General features: G+C 45.4%; 2 protein-coding genes and 1 pseudogene across 2 annotated transcripts in view; 1 reads left to right on the forward strand and 2 right to left on the reverse strand.

The window, feature by feature from the left end:
• The window catches only part of LOC140723079 (uncharacterized), a 561,502-nt gene that overhangs the window by 74,703 nt on the left and 471,464 nt on the right, over positions 1 to 15,335 (reverse strand). The window lies entirely within an intron of this gene.
• The window catches only part of LOC140723080 (uncharacterized), an 83,623-nt gene that overhangs the window by 54,594 nt on the left and 13,694 nt on the right, over positions 1 to 15,335 (reverse strand). The gene's annotated exons all lie outside the window — the stretch shown is intronic.
• Positions 10,808 to 13,475, forward strand: LOC140723075 (uncharacterized; annotated as a pseudogene).

The raw sequence follows: 15,335 nt of genomic DNA on the forward strand, positions 1-15,335 counted from the left end.
CTCTGACAGCCCTCCACACTATCCACAACTCCCGCAACCTTTGTGTCATCAGCAAACTTGCTAACCCATCCCTCCACTTCCTCATCCAGGTCATTTATCAAAATCACAAAGAGTAAGGGTCCCTGATATACTGTAAATGATTTAGTTGTTTATTTTTATTATTTTGTTTTTTTTTCCTTCTATAATATGTATTGCATTGTACTGCTGCTGCACAGTTTTCAAATTTCATGACACACACCGGTGATAATAAACCTGATTCTGATTCTGAGTGGACAGACAATCTATTTTTCCTGGGGGTTGAAATGTCCAATATATTTATGGTGAGAGGAGATGTAAGCAGCAAGTTTGTTTCTTTACACAGAGTGGTGGGTAGCTGGAAAACTCTGCCTGGGGTGGGAGACCCGACTGGTCACGTGATCCCGTTTGCCCCTCCCATTTAACAGCAGATGGGCAGCACCTGTGCATCTGTTTCCGAGGCCCTGCCCTCCGGATGATGTGACACTCACTTCGCGCATGTTCACTGTCTCCGGCCGGGCGGTGTTTTCTTTTCCGCTCAGTGCTGGAGTGCATCATCTGTGGGATCGAGGGAAGGGTCCTCACCTCCTGGGTGGGGGAGCCAGGGGTCGGGATCACTGTCTGTGGGCCGAAGATATTGCGTTCCCATCGGTGAGTATTGAGACCGATCCCAAGCGGGGAGATCCGATGTTGGCCGTGAGCCCCGAACTGAGGACCAATTACTCATTTATTTTCCGATTATCTGGGCTGGTCAAAAATGTGTAGACTACACTTAATCTGCATTGAACAATCCAAACCTGGAGCCCAGGCTGTCTATTTCCACAGAGTTGAAATGGGAGACCCACCAACAGGTCACGTGAGGCTGTTTACTGTCAATCTGCCCTACCCTTCGCTTTGTGACGCAAGATGATGTGGTGTGTGCTCAGAGTCCCCGGATGGGTCAGGATGCTTCCTCTATGTTGTGTTGGGGGATCTGACGTTGGTCACTGAGTCCCGTTAACTTCCCCCAACTCGCCTCATTTCCTGAGGCTGCTCACATTTGTCCTTGAGCTTTATGGCTGGTGTCTTATCCCAGACTGGGGTGGGTGAGAAAGGAGAACGTCCCAGGTTGTGGGGATCTTTGATTTCACTGCCTGCTTTACCGAGGGACTGGGAAGTCTCGGGGGGAGAGTGGTTTCTGTGATGTGCACGTGGCCGAGTGGTTAAGCAATCTGAAGGTCATGAGTTTGAGCCTCAGGCCAGGCAGTGCGTTGTATCCTTGAGCATGGCACTTAACCACACATTGCTCCTGCACGTTTATAGCCCAGATGGATCAAATCACCTAATCCTGTTCCTGTGTCTTATGTATTACCATGACAGAATGATGGCTCCTTCTTATCCCATATTGTTTTGTGATGTGTGAGGGACAATAAAAGATTGTTCACTGAGATTATTATATTTGGCTTCAACGTTTAAGTTTCAGTGAGTTTTGTTCTTAGTAACATTAAGCAGAAATGTTTGGTTCTCCTTTTCATTGTTAATGTGCTTCATTATCTCTCTGGTTAATGTTAGACCTGCGGTGAGAGGTTTATTGGAAGAAAAACCCCAGCTGGAAGCAAACCATGGCTAAAGATGTGGGAATAGCAACAAGTGAACTGGCCCGAGGACTGAGAGCATCAACTGGAGAGAACAACTCCGAATCAGCTGACTTGGAGATCCCAGTGAGTCAGTGAGGAGGAAGTTTGGTGAGTCTCATTTACTCAAACACTGGTCCTTTATACATTACATACCTGTACAATAGAAGGTGGGAAATAGTTGGTGAGACTGAATGTGCCCAGAAGAACCATTTATGCCTCTGTTAGACACAGTTGCAAACACACCAGGTCTGGTAATGTGCTTCCAGCAGCCCAGCCCTTTAAAACCACTCCTATTCTGTGGAAGTCGAATCTGGATAAAGTCACTCTGAGACCATACGGTACAAACTCTTTATTCCAAGCACCCGGGGCTTACTTAGTTAGTCGCTCAAACAGGAACAGTCTGTGACTGTTCCCACCCAATCCAGTAACTGACTAACAATTCCCCTTACACCACAGATATATCCATCCAGATACCCCCACACAAGACAGGCTGGAGCCAAAGATATTTACTACATGACAGGCTGTAGCCCCTAAAGACAAACTACAAAATAGTCATAATGGTTTACACACACAGAACAGACTGAAGCTATCCTATCTCTACATGTGAATGCGCAAGGAGATAAGCATCTTGAAACTCTAGCTAGCTACCCACAAGAAGAAACATGGCTCAGCACATCGGTTGATCATCAGCAGTTTCTTTCAGAAAAACAGGCTGCTATTGTTTAACGAAGTGTTAACCATTTTACAGACTTTATCCTTCCCTCCTTTTGATCATTACATTATCAACAACGCAGTAACTTCTTACAGAGATAGCAACTGACGACAGCATTGACTTATCAGTGGGTAAAGACAGGGTACAACAGTAATTGTAACAAAGAAATGTACAACTATTAGGACATAATGCAGTATCATGCCCCACATATTACCAAACAGGCCTTCAAAGATCACCATTTCGACCCTTCGGTGAACCCGTGTAAATCCTGCCCTACTTTCTTGATGCTGTCAATCTCCTTTGCAGTGTGCTCGGAGAGGGGTGTAATGTTAGTAGATTCATCAGGGATATAGGTGCAGCATTCTGTGTCAATAACAGCACAGGTTCCCTCTTTCTCAGCTGGGATAAACTCTAAAGCTGTACGATTCTGTATGACTGTTTGCCAGATTGCAATCATTTCAGTGGATATTTCTGTTACTTGGGCCTGTGTTTCTGTCAGGGCCCCTGCAGTATTGTGGCCAGCTCCTCAAGTGCTGTATCCAAATTGATTTATCTCTCATGAATTCCCGGCTACTCCATAGGAGAGAAAAGTAATCATCCAAAATCAATCAGTCTCAGTTGTTCCTCTCGGCTGCTGGGCACCTGCAAGTATGGCCAGGATGCATGTTTCCCAGTATTGGAAGTTCCGTTTGATGGGGGTCTGAGACACCATCCCTCAAAACACTGACAGCCACAGTCATCTCTGTCTGGACCACAGGTCCTCATCTCACTTCCCCGGATGTTATTTGAGAAAGCCCAGGCTGAGAATTCCTCACTCTGGTTGAGCAGGATTACTGACATTGGAAGCATAGTTTTACCATGCTGTGGAATTTCAGCACAAACCCAGCAGGCCCCTAGTTCTACCTGTTTGGCATAGGTATGACAGAAAGACAGAAATGTGTTAACATGGGGCCCCCGGATGCTGGGGTGAGCCCTCTCAAAGACATAAACATGAACACCACTAACAACCAATACATTTTCCATTAGTCCGAGAGAGACCTTCTATTCAGTTCCTTGTAACATGTTTGGTGCCTAATGATGTATCCACTGAGATTGCCCCTTCAGTTTCACAGCCATAGGAGCGGTCGGTAACACCTGATATGGTCCTCTCCACCGCAGTCCGAGTTTCCCTCAATCCCAGTTCTTCATCAGGAAAAAAAATCCCAGGTTCCATGGTGCAATGTAGTTCTCTTCCTTGTAAGCCTGTCATACCTGTGAATGTATGCTTGGAAAATTTTGGTTAGTTGGCATATATATTTCCCCATGTCTTCCCCTCGGGTATGAATATCCAATTTTGCTGGTAGACTTTCTGGGAGCAATGGTACACAAGGTCTTAGTCCCCAGGGTGCCTTCATGGGCCGTCCATAAATGATTTCAGCTGGTGACAACCCTGTTTTACCCTGTGGGGTAACCCTCATGTGGAACTGGGTATCGGTAGGACCATCAACCAAGTGAGTCCAGTCTACACTGTTAGTCTGGTCAGTTTACTCTTCAGAGTGCCATTGGCTCTCTCCACTGTGCCAGTGGCCCGTGGGTGGTGTACACAGTGGAATTGTTGCTGGATAGCTAGTTCGTTACGTACCCCTTTGTTTACTTTCACCACAAAGTGTGGGCCATTGTCAGAGCTCAGCATCTCTGCCAGGCCGTACCTGGGAATTATTTCCCGTAATAATACCTTCACAACAGTGATAGCAGTATTATTGGTAGATGGAACAGCTTCAACCCATCTACTAAACACATCTATAATATCTAAGCAGTATCTATAGCAATGTACTCTAGGCAATTCAATAAAATCAACTTGTAGACACAGAAAAGGGTCCACCTGTCAAGGGAGTCGTACCCGGTGTGCAGGGTACAGGTTACCAACCATTCCCTCCTTTCCCAGGTGTGTACAATTATGTATATAATCGACCAATATTCGTAAAAACTGTGTAGGAACACAAACCTGTCCCGCTGGGGTGATCCAAAAACCTAGGTTGGGGTCTTTCTGGCACCCCCATCTGGGACCACAGTTTGTGCTCCTCCTCAGAGGTGTCCCCCTGAAAATTACGTACCTCCCACATGTCCGGGAAACCCGTTCTGCTTTAGTCATGGAGGGTTGCTTGACGGGAACCCGAGGAGGCTACAACTACTGAGGATTGTGCCGCACTTTTCACTGTCTGATCTGCTAGAGCATTGTGTTTAGTGACACAGTCGGACATGCGTGTGTGGGCAGCACATTTCATAATAGCCAAAACTCGAGGTAGCTGTAGAGTGGTGAGTAAGTTGTTTACAAAGGTGGCATTACTAATGGGGTGGCCAGAGGAAGTCAGGAATCCCCACGTTCCCAGAGAGCCCCGTAGTCATGTACAATTCCAAATGCATAACAGGAGTCTGTGTAAATGTGTGCACTTTAGTCTGTTGCTGGGATACAGGCACGAGTCAGAGCAAACAGCTCAGCCTTCTGGGTGGAGACAGCTGCTTCAAAAGATGCCTGCTTAATTACTTCACCGTCCATCATTATTGCATAGTCAGAATATTGTTATCCTGCTGGATCCACAAAAGAGCTTTCATCCTCATAAAACGTTGCCTCGGGATTGAGGGGATATTGCTAAATGGATGGGAGCGTCTGTCCTTCTTTTGTGGTGATCCAGACAGGGGGGCAGTTGGTGCGACAGACTTTTTGGCCTGAAATTGCACAGAGATGGGGTACAGCATCTTGGGATCGGTCAATATTAAAAGGTTGTCTTACCAGATATCCCGTCTTCACCTCAAACTCCTTCCCGTATTGGACCAGACCCGCAGCCAAGTCTTGCCTGTCTCCTTCGATGGTGCAGAGTCAGAAACCGATGATTTGCCAGCCTGAGTCAGGGCTTTGGTGCTCCAGAGAGAGAGATGGGGTCTAGAGTTTACCAGGAGGAGGAGGAGGAATCAAACCAGTAGGATGTGGCTACAAAAGAAAGATCAGAAACGTTTGTAAACTGGTTGACCGGAAAAAAAGGTGGTTAATTTCAGGCAGCAAATGTGGAGAGGAATATATAGACAACGTTTAGGCCGAGCCCCTTCAGCATGCCTAGCCTGTGTACTCCGCCGCTTAGTTGCTCTCTGAATTGCAGAGTTCCTCCAGCTTTTGTGTGTGTGCGGCTCTGTATTTCCAGCAACTGCAGAATCTCCTGTGTTTTATAACTGCATTTTACTTTGGCATTAGATACACATTGATATTGAGTATATTGTTTATGGGAGCCACTTTCTGAGTTAAAACAGCTACTGATTTTTCTATACACAGGGAAAAAGAATGAGGTATGGACATTGAACTGGTGCTTGCAGAAATGGTTAATGGCACCGTGATTACCCAGAGGGCCATGCATTAAGAATTTCGCCGGCGCTGAAGCACCGATGAAATGCGCAGGCGGCAGGCTGAGGACGTCCCCAAGTATCACGCATGCACGCAGTACACAGAAGGCCTTGAAAATGTCGGGTGCAGGTAAGAGCGATTCTCCGTGTTTTTATATTATACAGCGACTTTGGGACAATTCCTGTGAAATCCGGACACCGTGGCCAACAATCCCGGGACAGTCCTGCTCTCTTCCCGCTCTCTCTCAGCCCCACGATCCGTACACGGGCCCCGGGGAGCTTCCGGTTGATGAGGGAATGGGAACCGATGGATCTCTCAGACAGAGCTGAGCTCCAGCTATCTAAACGCAAGGATTAGGAACTCGGAGAAAGGGAACAAAATCTTTTGCATCAGCAGTAGAGAAAATTACCTTTGTTCTACCTCCAGTCACAAAGAAGAGGAAATCTGCAGATGCTGGAAATCCAAGTGACACACACAAAATGCCGGAGGAACTCAGCATTAGTACTCTTTTCCATAGATGCTGCCCGACCTGCTGAGTTCCTCCAGCATTTTGCGTCTGTGTAGTTTGTTCTACCTCCTCCTGTTCTGAACTTTTCTACAGGTGAGAACATGTTTTGACCCATTCTCTCTGGGTACATGATAATATCAAACACCTTTGCCCTGGGCAACAAGTAACTTTCACATCAGAAATGTGCCAGACTCCAATGAGACAGACTACTGCCCTTCCCTTCATATTCATTGGCATTGCCATCTCCGAGTTCATCACCATCAGTCATCTGGAGAGGGTTTAGGGGAAATATTTATGTACAACACAGAAACTGGTGTTACCTGTCTGTATTGTGGTGATGCAAAAGTTGCTGGAGAATTTGCAAATGGGAAGAATTGAAGTGAAATTTGGAAATCTGACTTTTTAAAGCGTCATTTAGCAAGCAAGTCACATATGGACAGTGTGCAAAAGCTCTTGCGAGAAAATCCTTCATAACCCACTATAGGCCTGCTACATAGGTTGTGTGAGAGTGCAGATGAATTCGATAGAACTCAGAGGAGATCAACGTTTTTATTGACAGTGATTTGCTAGCTGTGAAAATGAATACCTCTCTATATAAAATTCACTGTGCACATGTTGTCACTGGGTAAAAAAAATACACAGTACATGATTTATGTGCACACTTGTCATTACAAATTAGAGGGGACATTGGTGGGAAGGTGGGGAGACCTCCAGTGTCCCTGATGCCCTCACCTACAAGATGTGTATCCAGCTGCAGCTTGTAACCCAGCACTTTAAGGAGATTGAACTGGAAATGGATGAATTCTGGATCATCCAGGAGTGGAGGGGGTGATAGATATGATATGAAGAGAGGTGAGTTACACCCAAGGTGCGGAACACAGGAAACTGGGTGAGAGTCAGGAAGGGGAATGAGGTTACATACCCATCGCAGAGTCCTCTTGTGGCCATCCCCCACAGCAACAGGTGGAACACTTTAGAAAGTAGTGGGGGGGATTACCTGGCAGAGGAAAGTCAAAGGGGTGATAGGGGATTCATTAGTTAGGGGAACAGAACAGGAAGGGGACTAATATCCTCGTGGTAAGGCTGCGAGAGCAAGTGTGGTGGAGGGGGGTGCTGATGTGGTTAAAATGATTTGTAGGGGGAATGGGAGCCAGAATGACAGGACAGATAGTGGAGAGGGTGATTTGAATTGAATTGACTTTCTTACATACATATACATGAGGAGTAGAAGTCTTTACGTTACATCTCCATCTAAATGTGCAATGTGTAATTTATAGTAATTTATAATAAATAGTTTGTGCATAGAACAGTCAGTATAACATAGATATGCAATTGTATCTGCATGAATTAATCAGTCTGATGGCCTGGTAAAAGATGATGTCCTGGAGCCTGTTGGTCCTTTTGCTGTGGTACCGTTTCCTGGATGGTAGCAGCAGGAACAGTTTGTGGTTGTGGTGAATTGGGTCCCCAATATCTTTTGGGCCCTTTTCCCACACCTGTCTCCGTAAATGTCCTGAATAGTGGGAAGTTCACATCTACAGATGCGCTGGGCTGTCTGCACCAATCTCTGCAGGTTTATGAGATTAAGGGAAGTACAGTTCCCATACCAGGCAGTGATGCAGCCAGTCAGGATGCTCTCAATTGTGTTCCTGTAGAAAGTTCTCAGGATTTCGGGCCCCATTCCCAACTTCTTCAACTATCTGAGGTGAAAGAGGTGCTGCTGTGCTCTTTTCACAATACAGCCGGTATGTACAGACCATGTGAGATACTTGGTGATGTTTATGCCGAGGATCTTAAAGCTGTTCACCCTCTCAGCCCCAGATCCTTTGATGTCAACAGGGGTTAGCCTGTCTCCATTCCTCCTGCAGTCCACAATCAGCTCCTTTGTTTTTGTGACAATGAGGGAGAGTTTGTTTTCTTTACACGAGTCAAATGTTGTTCAGACCTCAGATAGTGTCAGCAATCAAATGGTTGAGCCTGGTGCGATGAATGTGCTGAGCTGTGTATATCACAATGCAAGAAGCATCATAGGAAAGCCAGATGAGCTCAGGACAGGGAATTATGATATTGTAGCCATTATTGGGACTTGTTTACACCCAACAGTCTGAGGGATTTAGAGGAACAAAGTTGTAGGTAGATTGTGGGCCATGTCAATAAACAAAGGTTGATTCAGTAAGTGATTTTAACTTTACATATATTGACTGGAACTCCCATAATGTAAAAGGACTAGATGGGGTAAAGTTTCTCAAATGTGCCCATAATCAGTACGTAGATTTCCCAACATAGAAGTGAGCAATAAGCTGTTAGGAAATGATCAGGGCTGGTGACAGAAATTGGTAATCATAATGCCATGAGATTCAAAGTAAATATGGAAAAAGAGTGGTCTGGACCATGGGTTGAGATTCTAAATTGGAGAAAGGTCAATTTTGATGGTATCAGAAAGGATCTGACAGGTGTGGTTTGGGACAGGCTGTTTCCTGGCAAAGGAGTACCTGTAAGTGGGAGGCCTTCAGAAGTGAATTTTTGAGGATGCAGAGTTTGTATGTGCCTGCCAAAATGAAAGTTGAAAGGTAACTGGTCCAGGGAACCTTGCTTTTGAAGAGAAATTGAAGCCTCGTATATTTTGTTCCTCTAAATGCCTCAGACTGTTGGGTGCTACCGAGACTCATTAATGACTACAAATCATGATTCCATGCACTGAGCTCATCTGACTTTTTTTGTTGTCTTCTTTTGGTTTCTCAAAGCTTCTGAATAGTTTTTGTTCTTTTGTTTGCCCTCTCTTTGACATTTATGTTGGCTTTGGCTTCTCATTTTAGCCACAGTTGTGTCCTCCTGTCTTTCTAATGCTTCCACTTCTGTGGAATCACTCAGGCCCCGAATTGCTCCAGAAACTCCAGCCACTGCTGCTCAATTGTCACTCCTACCCTTTCCCTTCCAAACAAGTTTGGCCAGCTTCTCAGCCATAGAAACATGGACAAGTTCAGTAAAGAAACAGGCTCTTTGTCCCATCTAGACAATGCCAAAAAAGCATGTAAACTTGCAGTGCGATCTGGACCAGCTGGCCAAATGGTTTGAGAAATGGAAAAAGGAATGGAATGCAGACATGTGTGAGTTGTTGCACCTTGGTCTGACCTACCAAGGGAGGTCTTTCACAGTGACTGGTCGGGCACGGAGGAGTGTTGTAGAAGAAAGGGACCTGTTGTAGAAGAAAGTCCTTAATTCAACAAAAGTGGTATCACAGTTAGATAGAGACAGAAGGAAAGATTTTAGCCCAATGGCCTTCATGAACAAAAGTACTGACAACAATAGATGGATGTTATGTTGACTTGTAGAAGACATTGGTGAGGCCTAATTTGGAGTATTGTGTGCAGTTTTGGTCACCAACCTACAGGGAAGATGTAAAGACTTTGAAAGAGTTCAGAGAAAATTCACAAGGATGTTCCCAGGTCTGGAGTACTTGGGTTATAAGGAAAGATTGAGTAGGTCAGGACTTTATTCCTTGGACTGTAGGAGATTGAGGGGAGATTTGATTGTGATAGAGGGGCATTGATAGTGTAAATGTAAGCTGGCTTTTACCACTGAGATGGAGTGGGAATACAACCAGAGGCCATGGGTTAAGGCTGAAAGGTGAAATGTTAAGGGGAACATGAGGGGAAACTTCTTCACACAGAGAGTCATCCGGGTGTGGAATGAGCAGCCAGCTCAAGTGGTGCATGCAAGCTCGATTTCAACATTTCAGAGGTTCATGTAGGTACCTGGATGGTAGGGGTATGGGAGTGGGCAGATTAAATAGTTCAGCACAGACCAGATGGCCCACAGGGCATGTTGCTGTGTTGTAATTTTCTACAAGAATGTGAAATATTACAAAAATTCACTCTGTCTTTTGAACAGCTGTGCAGACCAACCATTCACCTCAACAGGAATTTTCTATATGGCATTAAAACTGTGGCACTTTAAGTTAATAATACATAAAAGAAAATCCCAGATAGATAGATAGATACTTTATTCATCCCCATGGGGATATTACAATGGGGAGATGCACATCAAGAAAGACTAATTGCGTGAGACTGTTTCAGTTACTGTGGGGTGAGGAACCCATGCAGCTCAGCAGGAACAGGGAAAAATACCAATGGAGAGAGTCAAACTGAGCCAGGTCACAGATTGGAGATGGCAGAAATGCCCCATTCTTATAGAAACAGGAAGAGCATCAGGGAATTGATGGTCATTGCAGATACCAGCTCTCTGCCCAGTCAGGAGAAGATTTCTCTGTCCAACTTGGGTTGAACCTCACTGTAACAGTGTGATACCAGATCAAACGTTGGCAACTCATGTAATCTCATTTGAAATGTTGTCCTAAACCCAATGATGGATTTTGTAAATCTTTTACAGGTTGAAAATGACAAGGGATTTGTCTCCAGGAAGTTCAAACACGGCACACCAGTTTTGTTGTCTCTGTCCAGATATTTAAGAAGGTGGAGCAAGAGATTCAATCGACCACCCTTCCTGCTCAGACAGTGGGGAGGGATTCACTCGGTCATCTGACCAACTGGCAAGCCCGTCATTTTGTACAGAAGAAAGGCCATTCACCTGCTCAGACAGTGGGAATGGATTCACTCGGTTATCACAATTGAAGGTACATCAGCAAGTTAACACTGGGCAAGGCCATTCACCTGTTCTGTGTGTGAGAAGGGGTTCAGTCGGTCTTCCCACCTGTGGACACACCAATCAGTTCACACCACACCGGGCAAAGGCTGGTGATCTGCTGAATATCTGAGAAAGGATTCACTCAGTCATCTGACCTAATGGCACACCAGCGTGTTCACACTGGGGAGAGGCCGTTCAGCTGCTCAGTCTGTGGGAAGACTTTCACTCGGTCATCCAACCTGCACAGTCACCAGCGAGTTCACACTGGGGAGAAGCCATTCACCTGCTCAGTCTGTGGGAAGGGATTCACTCAGTCATCCACCCTACAGAGTCATCAGCGAGTTCACACTGGAGAGAGGCCATTCACCTGCTCAGAGTGTGGGAAGGGATTCACTCGGTCATCTCAACTACTGGCACACCAGCAAGTTCACACTGGGGAGTGGCTTTTCACCTGCTCAGAATGTGGGAAAGGATTCACTAAGTCATCCACCTTACTGGTACATCAGCGAGTTCACACTGGGGAGAAGCCGTTCACCTGTTCAGTCTGTGGGAAGAGATTCACTGAGTCATCACGCCTACAGAGTCATCAGCGAGTTCACACTGGGGAGAAGCCGTTCACCTGCTCAGTCTGTGGGAAGAGATTCACTCAGTCATCTCACCTACAGAGTCATCAGCGAGTTCACACTGGGGAGAAGCCGTTCACCTGCTCAGTCTGTGGGAAGAGATTCACTCGGTTATCCCACCTACAGAGTCATCAGCGAGTTCACACTGGGGAGAAGCCGTTCACCTGCTCAGAATGTGGGAAGAGATTCACTGATTCATCCACCCTACAGAAGCATCAGCGAGTTCACACTGGGGAGAAGCCGTTCACCTGCTCAGAATGTGGGAAGAGATTTACTCAGTTATCCAATCTACAGAGACATCATCGAGTTCACACTGGGGAGAAACCATTCACCTGCTCACTCTGTGGCGAGGGATTCACTCTGTCTTCCAACTTACAGAGACACCAGCGAGTTCACACTGGGGAGAATCCATTCACCTGCTCAGTCTGTGGGAAGAGATTCACTCGGTCAACCACCCTACTGAGTCATCAGCGAGTTCACACTGGAGAGAGGCCATTCACCTGCTCAGAATGTGGGAAGAGATTCACTCAGTTATCGAATCTACAGAGACATCATCAAGTTCACACTGGGGAGAAGCCATTCACCTGCTCAGTCTGTGGGAAGAGATTCACTGATCCATCCACCCTACTGAGTCATCAGCGAGTTCACTCTGGAGAGAGGCCGTTCACCTGCACAGAATGTGGGAAGAGATTCACTGATTCATCCACCCTACAGAAGCATCAGCGAGTTCACACTGGGAAGAGGCCGTTCAACTGCTCAGTCTGTGGGAAGGGATTCACTGATCCATCCAACCTACAGAGTCATCAGCGAGTTCACACTGGAGAGAGGCCATTCACCTGCTCAGAGTGTGGGAAGGGATTCACTCGGTCATCCCAACTACTGGCACACCAGCAAGTTCACACTGGGGAGTGTCCTTTCACCTGCTCAGAATGTGGGAAACGATTCACTAAGTCATCCACCTTACTGGTACATCAGCGAGTTCACACTGGGGAGAAGCCGTTCATCTGCTCAGAATGTGGGAAGAGATTCACAAACTCTTCCACCCTTCAGAGATATCAGCGAGCTCACACTGGGGAGAAGTCGTTCACCTGCTGAGAATGTGGGAAGGGATTCAGTCAGTCATCCAACCTACAGAGACATTAGCAAGTTCACACTGGGATGAAGCCGTTCACCTGCTCAATCTGTGGGAAAGGATTCACTCAGTCATCCCAACTACTGGAACACAAGTCAGTTCATAGTGGGGAGTGGCCATTGTTATGAATCCCTAGGTTTCGTTTGATATGGACTGTCATTTTAAGAGAGATTAAGAAGGTGAATCAGTCTGACTTGAAGATTGTTTACATTGCTCGCAGTTTATTTAGTTTTAACTGAGGACACAGTCACTCAGACTCAGAGGAAGATGGATGAAAAATGGAAGGATTGAAACCAGGGAACTAGTGGCCAAAGGTCACTGTTTAGAACTTTCCTATGCCCACAAGGGTGGGATAATTATCCATTCACCATACATCGAATGTGTGGTTGTCACCTCATTTAACCCATAGGAGTGGATCTGATTTGGGATATCCTGTGGAGACCACTTATGTGTTAACCCTTGCCTGAGTGTGATGTGGTTATTCATTTGAAGATGATACCCCTCATGACAAGTCACTTTCGGTGAAAATTCGTATGTAGATTTGTAAAGATGACGGATAAAATCTACAGCAACTGTTCTCCCATTTTAACACTGTGGAACCTGTGACAGACAGATGTACTTTATTGATCCTGAGGGAAATTGAGTTTCGTTACAGTCGCACCAACCAAGAATAGTGTAGAAATATAGCAATATAAAACCATCAATAATTAAATAATAATAAGTTAATCTTTGCAAGTGGAAATAAGTCCAGGACCAGCCTATTGGCTCAGGGTGTCTGACACTCCGAGGGAAGATTAGAAAAGTTTGATGGCCACAGGCAGGAATGACTTCCTGTGACGCTCAGTGTTACATCTCGGTGGAATGAGTCTCTGGCTGAATGTACTCCTGTGCCTAACCAATACATTATGGAGTGGATGGGAGTCATTGTCCAAGATGGCATGCAACTTGGACAGCATCCTCTTTTCAGACACCACCGCCAGAGAGTCCAGTTCCACCCCCAGAACATCACTGGCATTACGAATGAGTTTGTTGATTCTGTTGGTGTCTGCTACCCTCAGCCTGCTGCCCCAGCACACAACAGCAAACATGATAGCACTGGTCACCACAGCCTCATAGAACATCCTCACCATCGTCTGGTAGATATCAAAGGACCTCAGTCTCCTCAGGAAATAGAGATGGCTCTGACCCTTCTTGTAAACAGCCTGAGTGTTCTTTGAGCAGTCCAGTTTATTGTTAATTCGTATCCCCAGGTATTTGTAATCCTCCACCATGTCCACACTGTCCCCTTGGATGGAAACAGGGGTCACCGGTGCCTTAGCCCTGCTCAGGTACACCACCAGCTCCTTAGTTTTTTTCACATTAAGCTGCAGATGATTCTGCTCGTACCATGTGACAAAGATTTCCACCATAGCTCTGTACTCAGCCTCATCTCCCTTGCTGTTATTGGAGTATAAAAGTATAAATTTACCAAAACTATGAAGTCAGTTTTGAAACTTGCTATTTGATTGAAACTGCTATTTGATATGCATGGGTAGAAGAATGAAAACTTAAGAATGTAGAAGACAATAGTATGTTAATGAGAGGTAGCTAAAGAACTAAATAAATGTAGATTAGAACATTGGTCAGTTCTGACATTGCTATTTGCTATGCATGTACCCAATTTAGTAGCAGACTGAAATCCTAAGAATGTAGAAGACAATAGTATGTTAATGAGAGGTAGCCAAAGAACTAAAGAGATGTAGATTAGAACATAATTAAGTCACATAATCCTAGGACTATTATTTGCTATGCATGTATCCTAAAAATGTAGAAGACAATGGTATCTTAATGAAAGGTAGCTAAGAGATGTAGATTAGAACATGATTAAAGCAATGAGTAGAAACAATAGGGACATGATGTACGTGAGGTACGTGTAATACACAACTATAGATCGATTACATATGCTAATGCAACTGGACCAGGAGATTGCTATAAAAAATGCTGTGTCCGAGGATCGGGGGGCAATCAGCGATTAGCTCAATGACTGTCTCAGCTTTGATTTGCAAATTGAAGTTTAACCCTTCTGAAGAATCTTCTGCATCTCTTGGTCATTGGTGGGGCACGAGAAACCACGACAAAATTGGCGACCGCGGCAGGACCGGATAGAGACCCGCGGAAAGGAAACGGCAGATTGGGGACGCTTCCTAGCCCTCTAGGGACCCCCACAAGGCTAACAGAATTAAAGGTACACCCAAACAAAAGGTAAGTGCTTTTCGCGACAATTTGGACTAAGAATTCTGTTGGCTTTGGGGAGGTCTTGGAGTCTCAGAAGTGTGGAACCACTGCCGAAGGGTCTCTCCGGTCCAAAGAATCTGGCAGAATTGGGGGTTAACAGAGGAGGCTCAGAGGATTGATCAAGAACATTGCAGTGAGGGTAAGTACAAATAAGTTAATAAGAAGTTAAGTTAAGAAACATTCCACGTGGTGTTGGTAAATCCCTGTGGGTATCACTTCGTATGAAACGAAGGGCTGAACGGGCAGGGAAAGGAAAATAGACTAGGCGTAGAATTAGAGTAAGTTTAGTTAAGAAAAAGTCCACGTGGTGTTAGACTAGGAAGAAAAAGTCCACATGGTGTTAGACTAGAGGAAATAATATTATCCAGTAAACAAACTGAATCTCTGAAATACCTTAAAAAGAGCGAATAACATGACAGGTAAAGGAACAGCAGTAGA

Source organism: Hemitrygon akajei, unplaced genomic scaffold, assembly GCF_048418815.1.
Source record: "Hemitrygon akajei unplaced genomic scaffold, sHemAka1.3 Scf000100, whole genome shotgun sequence".
In the NCBI taxonomy this organism is placed as follows: Eukaryota; Metazoa; Chordata; class Chondrichthyes; order Myliobatiformes; family Dasyatidae; genus Hemitrygon; species Hemitrygon akajei.